Source organism: Bubalus bubalis, chromosome 12 (genome assembly GCF_019923935.1).
Source record: "Bubalus bubalis isolate 160015118507 breed Murrah chromosome 12, NDDB_SH_1, whole genome shotgun sequence".
Lineage (NCBI taxonomy): Eukaryota > Metazoa > Chordata > Mammalia > Artiodactyla > Bovidae > Bubalus > Bubalus bubalis.
Genome location: NC_059168.1, coordinates 5,096,719 through 5,116,454, shown reverse-complemented (window position 1 = coordinate 5,116,454; position 19,736 = coordinate 5,096,719). Strand labels below are relative to the sequence as shown.

General features: G+C 43.8%; 1 protein-coding gene across 8 annotated transcripts in view; it reads left to right on the top strand.

The window, feature by feature from the left end:
* Positions 1-19,736, top strand: part of AFF3 (AF4/FMR2 family member 3) — a 582,175-nt gene that overhangs the window by 23,431 nt on the left and 539,008 nt on the right. The gene's annotated exons all lie outside the window — the stretch shown is intronic.

Below are 19,736 nucleotides of genomic sequence, written 5' to 3'. Positions count from 1 at the left end.
TGTCCACTGTATATTTACATACCATTTATAGCTATGTTCATTTCACTGTCAAAATATTGAGCATATATATATATATTTTGTATTGAAACTATTCCCCTGGTGTGTGAGTCTGTGAAAGGCAGGAACCGCCTACTAATGTTGGAGAGCATTGCTCTGAATCAGGTGGTCTGATCCCCGCCCCCGGGGCCACTGCCCTCACTGGCCATGGATGACTATTTTGTCAATTGTGAACTCTTGGAAAAAAGTATACCCACCACAAAGGATCGCTGTCCGCGTTAAATGAGTTCATAGGTATAAACTGTTTTGATGTTATCTAGTTAATGGCCCTCCTTGCACACCGGAAGAATCTGGGGCTTATTCCAAGAGCTCGCTCAAGGTCACTGGGAAGCTAGAACCTCAACCAGAACCCAGACACCTGACTCCCAGGCAAAGAGAGAAGACAGTCCATTCTCTCTGCAGCACGCTCTTCAGTGTCTGTCACATGTTCTGACTGCGCCCCCCCCCCCCCATTTCGCTCTCTTTCTCTGTCTCCCCTACCGTCATCTCTTTCTCTCTGCTTGTCCTCACCCTACTCTTCCTCTTTTAGCCTTGAAACCTGGAGGTTAGGGAACCCCCCACCCTCACCCCCCTGCACCCTGCCAACATCACATGTGCATTTTTTTTTTTTCCCCTGAGAAGAGAGCCTCCAGCTTTCAGCAGACTCCCAGAGGCATCTGTGACTCCCTTTCCACAAGGGTGGACATGGCCCTGGCAGCGGCCGTTTTCCACCCTAAGCAGAAGCTGAGCTGGCGCTCAGAGAAGTGGCTGTATTCCTCTGTTAGTGTTTCCAGATGCAGAGGAGAGAGGGGAGCTCAGAGGGAGGCTTGGCCAAGCTGTCTTGCCGGGTGAAAATGATTGCATCCTGAAGGCACAGCTGAGGCTTTTCTGAACTGTCTGGACAAGCAGGAGGCTTGGAGTTACGCAGCTGGGGCAGAGGGACAGCGTGGGCCATGGAGAGTCAGCCAGGAAGGACTCCGAGCCTGCGTGGGCCTTGCTTCACCTGTCACTTCCTAAGGACATGACGGGAGTCTGCTGCCTTCGATTTGCCTTAATTGCAAAAGTTGATTACGTAGACGTTTTCATAGTGTAGGCCTAACTCGTAAAAGAAAAACGCTGGTGTTCTGTGACTAAAAGAAAATTAAGGAGACCAGTATTGTGCATAAGGACTCAGGAATTCAAATGCATTGTTATAGAGCCATTTTATAAGACTGCATATCACCCTGTTTCCTAAGGGCTTTTCAAGTGTTAATTGGAGCCTGAGTTAATCCTGAAGGTCACTCACTCAATGATAAAGTCATGACCAAATAGCTTCCCATGTCACTTTGAGAGTGATTATGCAGCCCTTGATGTTTTTCCCTCCACGATGTAGTATTCAAATTTGTCACACGGCAGCTTTCTCATAACTGATGGGGAGGCACTTTTTATTGGCTGTGGCAAGATCAAGGACTTTTTAATATAGTCTGGCTGGACACCAAGAGTACAGAAGCGATTCATTTCTCCCCTGGCAGTTGGGGAAGACAAGTTTATGTTGGGGGCATTGAGTTAGCCATGGAGGGCTTTATCAGGATGACATTCTTTTGCCAAGTATGTGTGATAAAGCTGGGGTTAGACTTGGGGAATTTGGACATGGTCTATATTTAGAACCCAGAAACCAGCATGGGGTGGTCCGGTCATTGTGCTTTAGTCAGTGTCCATCACGGTTCTGCTAGAATTAGACAATTTAAGCATCGAGGATGATGCTTCCCTCTTGTCTCTTCTGAAGTGTGTCTGTTCATTCATTCATTTCATATTTCAACACATCTTAATTTTTCCTGACATTGTGTTTACTTGTAGGACAACCTGAACCATTTTTGATGAGAAAGACTCATAATGAAAAAGCAAAGTTAAGAAAACATTAGAGCCTTTATACTTAGGCTAAACTTTCTTAAAGAGCTTTTCAGGGAACCAGATATTAAAATTAACTGAATGAAGGAGAGAAATGTCAATAGGAACTTTTCTTTAAAGTAATAATAATAATAAAACAGCCCATACACAAGAGCTTTCTGTGTGGTTCCATCTCATTTTTACCTCCAGTAGACATAATTTCTCTACAGAGGCTGCCTGTTGACCATTATGGGAGCACATTTGGTTCACAAGAGACCAAATGTGGGCTTTACTTCTGGCTATGCCCATGGTTAGCATCTGATTTTTAATTTCCATATCTATAAAGTGGGCATGCTATTACTGCCCCATCTTAAGCAAATTAAATGAGTGAATTCTGACAGTTAACCCAGGACAGAGTCTTACACTTAGCACTCAGTAAATCGTAACTCTTTTCCCCGAAAAGATTCAGTGCATCTGAAGGAGCAGAGGTGAGTCTGAGTCAGTTGCTGGGGCCGCATCCTGTTCAGGGCCCCCCTGCTTTCCGTTCCTTTGAGAATCTAGAACACACAGCTCCTGGGCCAGGCGAGTGGAGGAGAGAGCAGGCCGAGGAGAGGCGGGGAGGCAGAGCAGGGTGTGGAGATGAAGCAGAACCTGTCTGGAGTTGGGGTGGGGAGGCTCACCAGGTAAGCAGGTGGGGGTTTCATGCTTTTCCAGGTCTGTTCCACGTGGCTTCCAGAACTTTCTTCCTTGTCTTCAGATCTGAACGAAGGGGAGAGAATAGCTTTTACAAATCCACTTCCTGAAATTTGGAAGCCACTTCATGGTTAGACAGAAAACAGGTCTCTGTATCAAGATCTTTTCATCCATTTCACCATAACCACCCTACCTCCCGAGCACTATTTTTCTCATTGTGTTTGTGGATGGTGGGCTTGGCCCCTCCCGCAGTGGGACACCCAGGAGCTTGAGGTCTTGTCCGTACTGCTCTCTGACTTCTGTCTAGGCAGTCTTGTTGGTTTTGGGGCCCCGCTTTTCCATGGCTTCCACGTGGCTCCCAGGTCTCTCCTGTCACCTGGCTTTTTAGCCACCTCCTTAATCCTGATTGGCGTCCATGGTGGCTCACATGGTAAAGAATATTTGTGCAATGCAGGAGACCTGGGTTCAATCCCTGGCTCTGGAAGAGCCCCTGGAGAAGGGAATGGATACCCACTCCTGGAGTATTCTTGCCTGGGGAATTCCATGGACAGAGGAGCCTAGTGGACTATATAGTCCATGGGATTGGGAAGAGTCAGACACGGCTGAGCAACTAACACAACACAACCCTTAACCCTGATTGCAAACTTCTGGGTACCTCCCCGCCTAGCTCTACTCCTGGCCCGGCAAAGGCCCTGCCTGGGTTCCCAGCCTTGCCTTGACTGTCCTCCTGGGTTTCCACACCCGTTCAAAGGCCTTCTCTTTTGGAGACGTGCAGAGTTCACTGAGCAGGTCCTCTGGCAGCACCCTGGGACCCTCTGTGGTTTCCTAGAGACAAAGGTGGGTGAGCCAGGCTGATAGGCTCGGCTTCACCCAAGCGCTGTCACAGGCCAGTTAGCTGTGCTTGGAGGGCACTCGTACTCTCCCTCTTGACAGCTGGCGCAGCGGGACCCGGAGGCGCTGACTTCATACCTAAATGTTGCAGCTGGCGAGTGGTGGCGCCAGGGGTGCTTCCTAGTTCTCTGAGACAGGCAGAGAGCTTTGCTTCCCTTTGTCCCCAGAGGAGGACAACGGCGCTGTTCAGCCCTGAAGTAGAGATTTGGCTGAGAAGCGACCCACATTGTACTGATTCTTAATCTGTGTGATTGACCATGTAGCCCAAACAATACAGAATTTTCCCTTCAAGGAGAAGATCTGAGGCAAACCCTGTTAGGACTTGGTGCATGCCTATGCTTTTCTCCCCCAGAGTTTTACCTCTTTTTTCTTTTTTTTTTTTTTTTTGGTGATAGACCCTTCTTTCTTCTCCTTTCTGGCTCCTTCCTCCATCCCCTTCTTTATGATCTGAGATGGTTGGCTTTACTTTTGCTTCTTGTCTCTGGTTTCGGAACAGTGATGTACAAGAGGGTTGACCCATCTCCAGAGAGCTTTTTAAAGCTCAGGCCCTGCATAATAATTTAAAAGAAAATAAAGCCCTCAAAATGAACTGTAGTCATGTTTTAATTAAAAGACATATATTGGGTTGGCCAAAACATTTGTTTGGGTTTTGCCATAACAGCTTATGTGAATGAACTTCTTAGCCAACCTAATATTCTTTTACAGAGCTGAACAAACTTATGATAAACTTGCAGGAAATACTTTGCCAGTAGCAATAAATAATGGTAACAAGAGCATCAGTAAGGGCATCTCATCCATACTCTCTCTAGTCTTCACAGTAACCTACCCCAGCTGGTAGATAAGGAAAGCAAGACATAGTTGAGGTTGAAGCCCAATTATGACACTGGACATAGCATCATTCCAATGTTAAAGCAAAACAGGTTCTCTCTCTGTCTCTCTCTTTTAAAGGATATGCTGCTGCTGCTGCTGAGTCGCTTCAGTCGTGTCCGACTCTGTGCGACCCCAGAGACGGCAGCCCACCAGGCTCCCCCGTCCCTGGGATTCTCCAGGCAAGAACACTGGAGTGGGTTGCCATTTCCTTCTCCAATGCATGAAAGTGAAAAGTGAAAGTGAAGTCGCTCAGTCGTGTCCGACTCTTCGCGACCCCATGGACTGCAGCCCACCAGGCTCTTCTGTCCATGGGATTTTCCAGGCAAGAGTACTGGAGTGGGGTGCCATTGCCTTCTCCGTTAAAGGATATAGCAGTCTTCAAACTTTTTTTTTTTTTTTTAATTGTAGTTCTTATTCTTGGTCAGGCTGCTGTGCTAGAGGACTCGGGGGAGGGCATCGTAGTTTATATACTACATAAGTAATATTGACATGCACGCATGGGTAGTCAAGAGCAAGGAGAAGAAGCACCTGGATGTTCTGTTTTCATGGCTAGGAACTCAGGAAACGACCAGCTTCAGGGAGACTGACTTCCTAATCTTTTCCTACGGCAAGTCTGACGCAGCCTGTTCACCCAGCACTCAGGCATGACATTGGCATCCATCAGACTGACTTCAGTCCCAACTGAGTATAAACTTCAAACCAAGGAGCAAACACTGGTACAGGAACTAGGCCCGGAGGAAATGTTTAGATTATATCTGCAAGTGTTTATGAAGCTAGAGCCTTTGAGTTCTGCTGAAGGGCTGGAAGGAAGTACAATTCATAAACTCTTGTGTTCCGGAGGGTCTGCCCATCTCTGAGGCCTGAGCAGGAATTGCTCGTGCCTGTAGAATTCACCGTGTCCTGGGGGGAGGCACCCATTATAAAACAGGGGCACAGCCAAGAAGGGCAGTGTGGCAGGCAGGTCTGCCGTGGCATTGACAACGTAGTTGAGAAACGTGTGCTAGCTTTTAGTTAATCTTTTGAAAAAAATTTTTGGAGCATTAGTTGATTTACAGTGTTGTGTTAGTTTCAGGCATACACTACAATCACTCAGTCATACATATGCTCATTCTTTTTCAGGGTCTTTTCCCGTATAGGTTATTACAGAGTTTTGAGAGAGTTCCCTGTGCTCTACAGCGGGTTCATGCTGATTATCTATTGTTATATACAATAGTGCATATTTATCCCAAGCTCCTAATTCATCCCTCCTCCCACCATGTTTTCCCTTTTGTAACCGTAAGTTTGTTTTTGAAGTCTGTGAATCTGTTTCTGATTTGTAAATAAGTTCATTTATATCATTTAAAATGAGATTCCACATATGAGTGATATCATATTTGTCTTTCTCTGACTTCATTTAGTGTGATGGGTCTCTAGGTCCATCCATGTTGCTGCAGATGTCATTATTTCATCCTTTTTTATGGTTGAGTAATATTCCACTGTGTGTGTGTGTGTGTGTGTGTGTGTGTGTGTGTGTGTGTAATACATACACACACAAATATATATCACATCTTTTTTAACCATTCCTGTCAATGGACATTTAGGTTGCCTCCACGTCTCAGCTATTGTAAATAGTGCTGCAGTGGACATTGGGGTACATTTATCTTTTTGAATTATGGTTTTCTCCATAAATATGCCCAGGAGATTAAGTGTACTCTCTGTGTATGACAGTTAACTCCATTTGATGTAATATTATTCTTAATTTGAGTTTTTAATCCTTTCACTGGGAGATGTTTGCAAGTCCACTTAACCCAGCGCAGCCTGCAGCCCAATGAGCCTGTGCCCTCTGTCATCATTTATGCACTAATTAAAAACAAGACTCAGTGCTACAGCTGGGAGAAGGGCCCCGGAGACATTCTTTAGTTTGCACTTCTGAGTCAGGACCACGTCATGTGTACATACTCCTGTTGAGAGAATTCTCTGACTCAGTGAAAGGTGGAACAAATAGTCTCTAAGTCTCTTCCAGCTCTAAACAGATTACTTTGGTTCAAAATAATAAAAACAAGCCTCGTAAAAAGCTGCAAATTTGAGGTGCTAAAAATTCTTTAATATTTTAAAAATTTATTGAAGTTGGGAAAGATTGAGGGCAGGAGGAAAAGGGGGCGGCAGAGGATGAGGTGGTTGGATAGCACCACCGACTCAATGGACATGAGTTTAAGCAGAAGAGATGGGAGATGGTGAAGGATAGGGAAACCTGGCGTGGTGCAGTCCATGGGGTCACAAAGAATCGGGCACAACTTAATGACTGAACGACAACATAGTTGATTTACAGTGTTGTGTTAATTTCTGTTGTACAGCAAAGTGATGCCATTATATATGTGTGTGTGTATATATATGTGTGTGTGTGTGTGTGTGTATATATATATATATATATATTCTTTTCTGTTATGGTTTATCACTGTCACATTGAGTATAGCTCCTTGTGCTCTGCAGGTGGGGACCTTGTTGTCCATTCATTCCATACATAATAGTTTCCATCTGCTAATCCCAAACTCCCAATCCATCCTTCTTCCCTCTCTGGCTTGGCAGCCGCAAGTCTGTTCTGTGTTCGTGAGTCTGTTTCCGTTTCATAGACAAGTTCATTTGGGTCATATTTTGGATTCCGCATATAAGCACTTTGGATGGCGTCTGTAGAACCTACAGCTTGACAGACTTCTGCACTGATTTATGATATCGCTTATGTGTCAGGAGAAGCCAAAGGCACCTGGCTTCAAGATCGCAGCCAGGCTAGTGCCCTCTTTCCTAGCTTGTGCCTGATGCTGCGATGTGCCTTGTAGTTCTCTGAGTTGTCTGTGGGAATATGCAAAATATGTACATTTTACTAACTGAAATAGTTATTTTGGAGAAGTTTGCCAACGGAATAACTTAGGGAAGAAAGTCTGTGCTTCCGAGGGACCTGGTTGTTGACGATACAAGCAGGAGATAGGAAATTTGGAAAACTGGGTTAAGATATCAGCAGAAGTTACCAGTTGACTGGAAGTCCCTGGGCATTCCTCGACACTCTCTGCATTCTTATTTTCCTCTTGGTAAAAGGAAAATAATTTTCTTCTTGATAAAATTGTAGGTTTGGCTTAAATGATCAGATTGTGTGTCCAGCCTTAAGAGTTCTGCAATGCTGAGTAGTCTTCAAGGAAAGGAAGTGATGCCTGGTTAGCTTCTGTTAATGGAACAGCTCATCATGGGGAGTGGAGGTAGCTGAGAACAGAGTTTGGAGACCTGCTAGGTATTTTCTACCTACTTGCTTCCCCAAACTCCCCCGTCAGATTAGATCAGAAGGGAGGGGTTAACATGCTGGATTAGATTTGGTGGTGTTGCTGGAGCAAATTTTCTCAAACTCAGTGGGTTGAAATTGCACGCATTTATTTGCAGTTCTGAAGATCCAAAGACTGAAACAGGCTTCCCTGGGCTAAAATCAAGGTGTCCACAGGACTGTCTTCTTTCTAGAGGCTGTCAAGAGAATCTGTTGCCTTTGTCCAGCTGCTGGAGTCTCTCTGCAATGCTTGACTCCTGGTGTCTTCCTCCATCTTCACAGCCAGCAGCCGTCCCCCCAAATCCCTGGTTCTCCAACCCTCCTGCCTCCTGCTTCTAAGAACCTTTGTGATTAGGTTGGGTCCACTGAGATCATCCCTGTAGCTCAAATGGTAAAGAATCTGCCTGTGATGCAGGAGACCAGAGTTCGATACCTGAGTTGAAAAGTTCCTCTGGAGAAGGGAGTGGCAATCTACTCCAGTATTCTTGCCTGGAGAATTCCATGGACAGAGGAGCCTGGTGGGCTACAGTCTGTGGGTTCACAAAGAGTCAGACACAACTGAGTGACTAACACACAAACTGAGATCATCCAGGAAAATATCTCCAGCTTGAGATTCCTACCTTAGTCCCCCTGCAAAGCCTCTTTTCCTTATGCCATAACATATTCCCAGGTACCTAGGAACACCCCCATCTCTGGGGCCGTTTTCTTGCCTCCCACACACCCTGGTGTTGCTGGCCTTGCCCTGGCCCAGGAGACCAGGCTTCCCTCCCGTGGAGGAGGTATTGCTAGCAGATTAAATCATCTTTAGCATTCTTGCGGGAGCTACACCTGCACTGTTCCAGCCTCTTGGGCTGCAACAGGAAGTTTATTAAAAGGAAAAAGGGGGGAAAATGGGGAAAGAATGACAGTTAAGAGATGGTTTTAGCAACTCAAGAGTCAAAGGCAAAGGCTCTGGAAGGAGTGTCTAGGACGTACACTAACTCAGTCGTGCAGAGGAAAAGGCACACAGGTTCCCGGGGCCAGAACCACAAGTACTTTGAGGCTTGTCTCCTAGGAAGTTAGGTGTGAGATATGAGCTTTCTGCTTCTCTAGGAGTTCAGCTGCAGTGACCACTCTTGCACTTGATGTTGAGGTCACATGTATTTACTTTCTGGTGTTGAGGCTTTTTTTTTTTAAGCACTGGGAAAGTATTGAATCCTCTGTGGGAAACAGATTCCTGTATTTAGTGTGGAGGTGATCGTTTGCTGCAGCAGAAGCGGTGCTGAATCTGTTCTTTGTGTCTCGGGGTGACACTTTAATTGTTACTGCGTTAAATAAGAACTTATCTCGGTTTGTAGTTAGAGATGTAATTGATGGGGGATGATACAGAGTTTGAGGGACCAAACTTCAGTGACCCCAAAGACACAACTTTTTCCCCATAAATGGCAGCCACTTTGCATCCATGGCATCAGAAGTAACTCCGCTGGGCCAGGAGAATTTTCTGTTTCTCTAGCCCAGTCTGATTTTCTAATTTGCTTTGGTGGAAGCCTGCCAGCTGGCCTGCAAACCAGATTAACACCCCCTGTGAGTGGCAGATGAGCACAAAGATTCCGGGCTGTGTGGTTATGGGTGTGTCCAGTTAGCCAGGAGGTACCAGGGCTCCATAATCCGGACCCCAAGATATCGTAGTGCAGTGCCTTCGAGGCCTGAAACCTCTTACAGAAGAGAAGCCAGCGAGACAACTAGAACACAGTCTTCTGTGTTCACCATCATATGAAACATCAGCAGACAGATGCACACTGGGAATTTGGCTAGAAACTATAAGGAAAAGTGAAAGCTTGAAATATTTATAAAATACCCAAGTCTGAGGTTTTCCCTAATTATATGGAAATTTCCTTTGTTGTTTCCCTAATTTTCTTTTCTTTTTTGCTTTGTATTTTTTTTTTTTTTTTTTTTGCTACTGTTGTTGCTACATCTAGAAATAGGATTATTCTGGTCCGACAGTTTCTAGGAGGTGTAGCTGCTAGTTCTCCAAGCTCTGCTTTGGTTGTGCTGCATGGAAGGGTATTTTCAGCACAGCATCCTGACAGAGTGTCCTGACGGAGAGTCAGAGAAGCAAACAGCTCAGACGATCCTCTGACTGTGGGCCTCTAATGCATTATGACTGATGTCATAGGCTTCTTCCTTTTAGTTTTCAGAGCTCTAGTATAAGAAGTGCCCCCTTCACTGGAGGGGCAAAACTGTGGCCCCAGATTTTGTTGTTGTGCTCGAGGACTTGTTTTCTTAGTGAAGGTTGGATCATTGTGTTTCCTAGGAGGGTTTTGGAAGAGGTGGTCTGGGGAGCTAGGGGTGTTTGCCATATTTTACCTGGGATCCTTGACATTGAACTTCATCCAAGGCTAGCTTCTGTGTGGTCTTCTCTGAAGTCATCTCATCCCCCACCGAGAAACACAAGATGTTAGTTAGCTCAGGTCATTCTCGTAAAAGCAAAAGATACTCCCTAGAGCCCAGAGAACTCTGCCCCCAGTTTCCTTTCTAGAGGGTTTATATGTATAGCTCATTGTCATGTAATTAAGTGCTCTATTTACTGGCATGAGTTAAGATCCTATAATGGTCCTTTTGAACATTTAAATTAGAATTTTAAAAATCTATTCAGGCATCCTGCTGCCTCTTCTTATCTTCTTCTCTGCTGCTACTGCTAACTCGCTTCAGTTGTGTCCGAATCTGTGTGACCCCAGAGACGGCAGCCCACCAGGCTCCCCTGTCCCTGGGATTCTCCAGGCAAGAACACTGGAGTGGGTTGCCATTTCCTTCTCTAATGCATGAAAGTGAAAAGTGAAAGTGAAGTTGCTGAGTCGTGTCCGACTCTTAGTGACCCCATGGACCACAGCCTACCAGGCTCCTCCATCCATAGGATTTTCCAGGCAAGAGTACTGGAGTGGGGTGCCATTGCCTTCTCTACCAGGGCTTAAAGGTGGGCTTCAGTGTGCCTCTGAGTGGCAGTGGCTGTTTCCAAAATCCTGCTTCATTCTGCAGGGGCAGAATTGGTGTAATCAGGATAAACCATGTCCGTAGGCACTCTCCTGGGCCTTTATTCTCTAGTTCTTGAAGTGTGGGGAAAAAACACCCACAAAGAAAACAAAAACCCCCTGATTTCCATGAACAGCCATCTGAAAGCTCTTGGTAGCAGCCTTTGAGTTGTAGAGGGCAAAAGTGATACTTTAATTTTCAACTTGTGACTGTGATACATGAACTTGCCTTTACTTGAGAAAAGGTCAGTGTCTTGTGTATCTGGCTCCGTGTTGTACTGAGTTTGACTGACTCTGTTTTGTGTTGTGTTGAGCTCCATGTTGTTCTGAGTTTGACTGACTCGTGTGTTGTGTTGGGTTGAGCTTCTTAGGGAACAGAGACAGTGCGTGGCTAGGGCTACCGTGACCAAGTGCCACAGACCAGAAGGCTTTAACAACAGAAATTCACTCTCTCAATTTTTGGAGGCTGGTGCTCCAAGATGAAGGCATAGGCAGGACTTCTTAGGGCCGGGAGGGACGATCTGTTCATGCCTCTCTCCTAGTTTCTCCTGGTTTGCTGGCAACACTTCATGTTCTTGGCTTGTGGTCACCGTGCTCTCCACTTTCGTGTTGACCCTTTGTGTGCAGGTTTGTGTTCAAATGTCTCCCTGTTGTAAGGACACAGGTCATAATGTATTAGGGGCCCACTCTGCTCTGGTGTGGCATCTTGACTGATTATATCTGCACAGACTCTATTTCCAAATAAGGTCACATTCTGAGTGCCTCAGGGTTAGGGCTTCAGTGGATGAATTTTGGGGAACACAGATTGCAGCAGAGGAAGTTTCTCCAAGACTGAGATTAGGGAATCTGTCTTCAACGTTCAGACTTTAAAGTGCTGGAAGTTGTCATTGACATTTCACTGAAGCCCAGCAATACCATATTCGTGTTTAAATCTGTAAATTCATTGGCCAAGTCATTTAATATGGGAACAGAGATCAGGAACAAAAGGACTCTGTTAAAGTAAGAGTGATGGCAGGAAAAAAGAAAACAGCGACAAAATGTCAAAGATAAAGAAAGAAAATACAAATAAGAGACAGCCACGATAGTTATTTGGGGAGCATGTTTCAGATGGAATTTTCTGGGTGCAGAAAGTCTATGAAGTGGGCCAAGCATATTTTATTGTAATAAAAACCAAGAAGTCAATATTTGTGATACGGTAGATTCTTGGCATTCATGGCATTGATTCCACACTTAAGAAAAAACCAAAGGTGAGCACTCGGGATGGCTTTGGAGGCATTTCAGTTTGTTGCTGACACCTTCCCTCCTGGTCCCCAGTGGGCACCTTCCTGGGACTGCAGCCTGTATCAGTAGGAGGCCCCCTCCCAGTGTGGCCTAGCCAGCAGCGCCTCAGCCGGCCCAGGACTCCCCGTCCATGGCTCCTGCTCCCCATGGGTCCACAGCATGTTCCCTTGAAGGCCAAGGGGTCACTTGGAGGACATCCTGAGCACTAGGATACAGGGAATCCAAAGTGTCTCATTCTGTGGTGAAAATTGAAGTGACTTTTTGGCCACCCCATCTCGTAGACTAGAAAGCTCCAGTTTTTAGTGACTCTCCTAGGGTCTATGTTTAGTAACAGGCATCAGAAGGCATAAAAATACATGAGCAGTGGTGTTTAGTTGAGCAAGCTGGATTTGCAGACTGTCCTACCTACAGATAACCACCTCTGCCATGCAGAGGGTGCCTGGAGTCTGTACTCACTAGTGAGATGGGCAGAGTATCTCCCCAGGAAACAGGCAGCTGATTTGCAGAGAAAAAGGAAAAGCACATCACAGTCATGGTGCTTAGATAAAGGCCCAGCCTGTTTACTGCGGCATTGGGTGTTCATGGACCGTTCTGCCCGAAGCCTTCTAACATCTGTGCATTGCCAGCCCCTTTGAAGGAAGACCCCGACATGGAGCCCTCTCACCGGTCCTGTTAGGTTGGATCCAAAGCTTGGAGCTTGCTTTCTTCAGATGAGGAGCCTTACAGAATTGCACTCCCTCCCTCCAGATGTGTTTCGAGGATCAATAAATGTGTGTTCCCTATTGCCCTGCGACTGTTATTTCAAACTGAAGTCCGTATTTGTATAGTGTGGCCTCATGGAGTCATCTCATTCATAGACAGTCTAGCGTACATCTCACAATTCATGTTCTGTACACTCTTCACATGAAAACCCAGAGTTTGGAGCTTTGAACCCCTCCTGTAATTTTTATTCTTTTATTGAAAGATATCTCAGGCTTTCCTCCTGTCAATCATTTTTGTTTTTAGAAACGTTCTCTATTTTATGAGATGACAGTTCCAGCATTAAGCTTTTACACACATTCTGCTTTTTTTAAGAAAAAGTCATATACTATTAGACCACAATCAAAAAGAATAAATTTACATTGTTAAATTGCAGTATATTTCAAATCCAGTGTTTCAGTGCTGTAACTTCTAAAATGTAGAGTCTTTCTGAAGAATATTTGAGCACCTACACTCTGCTGGGCAAGAATATAACTATAATTTTATTCTATTGTGTACTCTCAAAATGCTCATTTCTATCAATAACTTTAAAACAGAAAGCCAGAAACAATATGTCCCATTTTAAGAAAAACTTCATTTATTAAAAATTAAGAACAATCAGACACGTTCACTAGAGATGGCGGTTTGCAATATGAAGACTTTGCCAAAAACCATCCAGAGGGCGTAGATCTTTGGGTGTTAAGGATAGTTGCTTCATTCAGCAAAGCTTGACTGAGCATCTGCACTGAGTCAGAGGCTTCCTGTGTGACAGAGATGAGCACAGAGACTCTCGGGGCCAGTCAGAAATGAAGACAGTGTGTTTCTAAAATGATCATGTGTGAAACAAGGTGAAAATATCACCAGTGATTAGAAGCCAGCCTATCACTTTTCAAGCACACAGCTGGAGAATAATGCCGAACCCTGTGTCGTCCTTCAGAGGAACCAGAGGATGCACATAAATGAAAGACAGGGGTTCTGTCTCAGTCATGGACAGGATAATGGACCCGAGGCATCAGACAACGGCTCTAAAAAGTGATGTATCTTCTGAAAATGCTCAGATTTCTATTCACAGCAATTCAGCAACGACAGTTTTGCATCTGTTAGTCAGCCGGTTTTAATCTGCTGGAAGGCAATATTTGACAGCTCCTTGTTCTCACGTACAGATCAGCTGCTTGGAGTGTAGCCTTTAGGTGTGCTGAAACAACCATGCTTTACCACGTTTTTGTATAAAACCACCCAAACAGAAACAGTCTAATAACTTGCAATGAGAGATGCAGAGACCCAGGAGATGTCTTTTCACTCGATATAAATTGCTCCAATTACCTCCTTTCTTCCTTTCTGTCTGGGGGTATTTTAACGCTCACCCTGGTGTCTAGAAGCAACTTTACAATTAAAGAATGGGAGCCGTTTGTGGCAATAGAAGTGTCAGAACAGGATAATTCTTCCACCTCAGTGCCTTGCAGGGTTTTAAACGAGTGAATGTGACTGCCTGATAAAAGGAAGAAAAGAAATGGGGTCTTTTATCTTTCACCTGAGTATGTAGAAATAAATATGAGTTTTCAACGTTGTACAGAATTTATAGCTTAAGCTTCTAATTGTTATAAAAGAGCAAAAATTCAAAGGCTGTATGTAGTACTCTATTAAACTTTTCGATGCATCTTTATGTTAAATTAATTTAGGGTAATGTTCACAGTAGAAAAGCTATGACAAGCTTAGACAGTGTATTAAAAAGCAGTGACATCACTTTGGCGACAAAGGTCTGTATAGTCAAAGCTGTGGTTTTTCCAGTAGTTGACCGCCTGATGCGAACAGCCAACTCATTGGAAAAGACTGCGATGCTGGAAAGGTTGAGGGAAAGAGAAGGGGGCAACAGAGGATGAGGTGCTGGGAAGACAACATTGACTCAATGGACATGAGTTTGAGCAAACTCCAGGAGATAATGAAGGACAGGGGAGCCTGGCGTGCTGTAGCCTATGGGGTCGCAAAACACTGGACACCACTTAGTGACTGAACAACAACAAAAGTTTGCATGTCTAAGGCATTTTTTTTGAGTGATTGAAATACTGTTGCGTTCAATTTCATCCAAGTTTCATGCCTGAAGGACAGGAAAATAGGCAAGAACATAGGAGATGGCTGAACATTCACTCTATGAAAAGTCACGGTGTCCTCATTTTTAGTCAGTGAATGCTTATGAGCTTGACCTTGCACTACAGAGAACACACTTGTTAAGGGACTGGGTGTTTTCTAGATACAGGCTGTGCTGAGTGTTTCACATTTGTCGTCTTGTTTACATATCTTCGTGACTCATTTAGGCAAAAGCTAATGTCCTATTTCACAAATAAAGATGTTGGCTTAAAGGTTTAACCCTGGTTCTGCAAATTGGAAGGCTTTTTAACAACTGAGATTCCTAGATCCACTTCTGGAGAGTAGGATTTAAAAGTTGTAGAGGATAGATAGAAATATCTTTATGGTTGAGTTGGTTCCCCAGTTGGTTTTACTAAATACCACAATTTGGAGACCACACTTGGCTGGAAGAGCGACCTCGTGTCACACAATTATGAGCTAATAGTGCCGACCTTGGGACTCAGTCTGTGACCCCAGTGCTCATCCTTTGCAAGCGACCATTGTGAGGGCCTGAGCAGAATCATTTAGAAACCATCATTGAATCCTCAAGGGCTTCCCAGGTGGTTCAGTGATAAAGAATCTGCCTGCCAATGCAGGAGATGTGGGTTCGACCCCTGGGTTGGGAAGATCCCTAAAGAAGGGAATGGCCACCCACTCCAGTATTCTTGCCTGGGAAATAACATGGAGAGAGCAGCTACAGTCCATGGAGTCATAAAAAGTTGGACATGACTCAGCAACTAAAGAACAACAATCAAATCTTAGCATTTGAAGGAGTCCTTGCTTTCATTGTGTCTGACATCTTTCTCCATGTGAAAGTCTCCTCCCAACATCTTTGAGGGCGTCTGAGCTTTTGTGGGAGGCAGATGAGCCTCCAGTTTGCTAGTCAGCCTTCGCCGTGGTTGATCCCTTCTTGATTGTTAGTAAGCTCTGCTCTGCGCATGTGTAGTCCTTCTTTGGCATGACAGCCTTTACGCTATTCCAAGCAACCCAGCTTCTTCCTATTGAGGCTTTCCTACTCTGGGCTAACTGTGAGCCCCCTACAAAGGAAATCCCATACAACCCCCATATACAACCAAGATCTCAACCACAGAAACCTCCCAGCTCAATGGGCAGGGTATGGTGTGTCTGTTCCTTCCAGGATAGGATCATCACTTAGCTTCTGCAGACCCACAGTTAATTTTCTTTTCCTCCTTTCTCCCTTAGCTCCGTATCAGAATTTGGACACTTGGTCATTGTTTATAACACAAATCCGAGTCTGGCTTGCCAGAAGAAATCACTGACATTCCAGGTCAAAGTCAGGCAGGATTTAAAAGAGCAGAACGTGGAGCATTAAGAGAGAAGCTAGCTGTGCTGAAGAAGCATGCATCTCAGGTCCACATGGCCTGGGGTCTGGTGGCCCTGGCTGTGCTGGGCCAACCTTTCCTAGAAGAACAGGCTGTTCCTGACCAGCTCCTCCCCTGGAGGAAAAGCAAATAGATTTTTCTCCTGTATTAAACCCTTTAGCCCTTTGTGTTTAAACTCTTTCCCATCTTGTTTGAAGTCCCCCCACCCCCGGAACAAACATTTATCATAGGCAGTGTAAATAACAGCTGACGCTGCGTTGACTTTTCTATAACTCTTCTGAGCTGTCCATCATTTATTTAGCCAGGAGTTGGGAGACCTGAATTCATGTCTTTCTACCTTGTCACCCATTTAGAGTCCAGACAAGTCTTTTAATTCTCTGGGCCAAAGTTCTTTTGTGAAATAGGGTTAATAAGCATCCTTGCCCTACCTTGTGAGAAGGGATGCTAAAAATATTGCCTAGCCAGAGTCTTGATGTATGGGTTACATAAAGGCCATAAATGGTGTGACTATTTAGTTGCCATTCTTCTTAACACCACTGTTGGCTTCTCCATGGAATTCAGACTCTTTTTCTAGTGGGCTGTTTTCTTATTTTGCTGTTGCTCTTAAACAGGGTGGAGTTGTCAGAAATATTTACCAGAAAATTCTGACCTTGTGGGGAACAGATCATTCAGAAACAGCTCTCTTAATTGAGCTCAGATGAGCCTGGAGAAGTGTGTGTATGCACACACATGCACAGTCGGATCTGTGCTGGCTCCATTTGTTCTCAGGAAGGAAACAGATAAGAGACTGTTTCCCCTGCAGATCACCCAGCTCTTTCCTTGGCTGTTGACTGGACTCCAAGAAGTCAACTTTTTACATCTCCCTGGGGATTTAGGATTATTCATCTGGCTTTTTGAGCAACACCACTTTTAACCAAGTGGAAGTATGAGCAGATCTTTGTGTTTCCTGGTTGAGAGGGAAAGAATTATGGGTAGGAGAGTTTAGCTGAAGATTCAAGTCACTGCAGCTGCCCATTGTCAAGAGCATTATTGCCTTCAGGTCGTAGATAACCCTGGAGTGGAAGATACAAATAAGTTATCTTCTCTAGGTTCTATTTGTTGATGCTCTCAGGCTGTCATCAAGTTTTCTGTGGATTTGTCTCCCATCTTCCCCTCTGTAAAATATCCGTATCAGACAGTATTTTCTCTGGCTTTCCTTGCAGAGATACTGTGGAGTTAATGAACAGATCTCTAGCAAATGCTTTGAAAATCAAATGGTGCCTCAGACATGATAAACGTTATTTGGTCCTCATTTGGAGTGTGTAGAAAAGATCTCTCATTTCTTTCAAGTAATTTTAAGAAGATGGAAGAGAGGATGTTTCTCCTCTTGCAGTGAGGTGCATTGCTTGTTCTGATGCACTACTTAGGCCATCACATATTAACATGTAGTCATAAGTGGAGAAGGCTTCTCTGGTGGCTCAGACAGTAAGGAATCTGCCTGCAATGCAGGAGACCCAGGTTCAGTCCCTGGGTTGGGAACATCCCCTGGAGGAGAGAATGGCAACCCACTCCAGTATTATTGCTTGGAGAATCCCATGAACAGAGGATTCTGACGGGTTCCAGTCCATGGCGCCGCAAAGAGTCAGACATGACTGAGTGACTAACACTTCATAAGAGGAGAAGAAAAGGAGCCCTCACTGGGTCTGCCAGAACCTTCTACTACAGATACAGACCATTACAAACACATCACAGTCTAATCAGCATCTAGTAATTGTGTGTCTACAGTGTGCCGGTTATAATATTCAGCTGTGCATTAAAAGAAGAGTTAATAAAGCGTCCAAGAAGTGGACACTTCCACTTCCTAAGATTAGGAATGGCACTTGGCACAGGACAGACAAGAGTGAGGAGACCCAATTTGGGCTCTTTCCTGTATGTGTTTGCCAGCGGCTCGTTTGTCACTAAATGTCTGTATTTGTATGTCACTCTTTCCCCCAAAATGTTCTACTCTCAGTTTAATTCAGCACTGTTTTGTCATTTTATGATATGTGGAAGTTTTAGAATTCACTTTCAAAATAAACAATGAACTGAGTTATAATGATAATTTGTTGATTTCTTGCTGGCTTTTTTTTTTTCTTGTAAGACAAATTGCATTGATTTCCTACTTTCTTCCCCTCAAAAATGACTAACCCCCAAAATGTCTGGAGATTTTTTTTTTAAAGTACAAGTAAACCCCTGTTTAGCAATATTGACTGCAAATGTGCTGCATGGGAATTTCACCACTATATAATTGCCTTCTTCATTTCTTTTCTTGCTTAACCAGTGTATATAACCACTGATTTATAAGTGTGAGCTGTAATAATGTCAGCTGTCTGCTGACATGATTGGAGAACTTATTATGAAATGAAGTTAATTTTCTATCTTCTTTTCTTGGGAACTCTTTTACACTTAATTTTAAGCAGATAAGTGACATAAAAGACCCAACCACTTGAAGATAACGCATTTAGAAATTGCTGATTGATGAGCTTATGCTTATCTAATTTTGTTTTAAAAAGATCCTAATATGTCTTTGGAGACTAGATTTTTGAGTGGAGGAACAAAAATACTCAAGGATAGGTAGATGAGATACTGGAAAAAGGAAAATTGAAGGGCTCTGACTGAGTGTTTTTATGTCTCCAAAAATTATTTTAATATTTAATCCTGGAATTCATGTTTTAGTCATGGTTGTCAGTTGTGGAAAATATTATTTGGCTTAATCATTTTAATTAAAATAAATGTTTGTGTTTGAAGCAAAACAGTTTATGTTGTGAGAGGAAACAACATTTTAGGCATCTCTTTCTTTGCTGGATTTCTTTTAGAGATAATGATCTTTTGGGCTGCTTTCCATAAATATGCATATCATACTTGTGTTTCTGTTTAAATGCATGCATGAGTAAGAAGCACTGAATTTGATTAACTTTATTAACCATAAATAATCAAGTGGACTCTTTTACATTAACCCTTATTTTATTGTGCATCAGCCTTTAGACATTTGGCTATCTGGACAAGCAATCATTTATATCCTTTTAAAAAATATTTATTGCTTCTTTGACTAATTGCTTCTTATCCAACTTAAAGCCTTTTGCAGGGGTACCATTTTTTAAAACATTGCTAGAAGCAGGCAGAGCAGTGTCATTTTTCAAAAATTTAGTGTCATTTTTATAGACAAATAACACTTGTAAATGATGGATAATAGCCAGCAGAATGCCGCATGGTATAAAGCGTGTGTGAATTATATTTTCTGGGAGTGAGGAGGTTAACTTGTCTGTGAACTAATTGAAAAGCTTTATGGTAAATGTGAAATGCTGTGTGCACATTATTGGCAAGACTTAAACCAGCTGAAGAGGGGATTTTTTCCTTCCCCTGGAAATTATTCATTATCTCGTCCTCTTTTCTGGTCAGCTGATGTATAAGAAGAGCATCTCATAAGGCATCTATAGTATTCATAAAAGAATAGATGCTTTTCTCAACAAGTTGGCAGGTTAATATTTTGCTTATTAAAAATAGGAGTGGAGGTGAGTGCGAAATTATTGCTGCACAGTGATTATTTCTGTGTTTACACAGGCCACATGTATCAAGCCAACT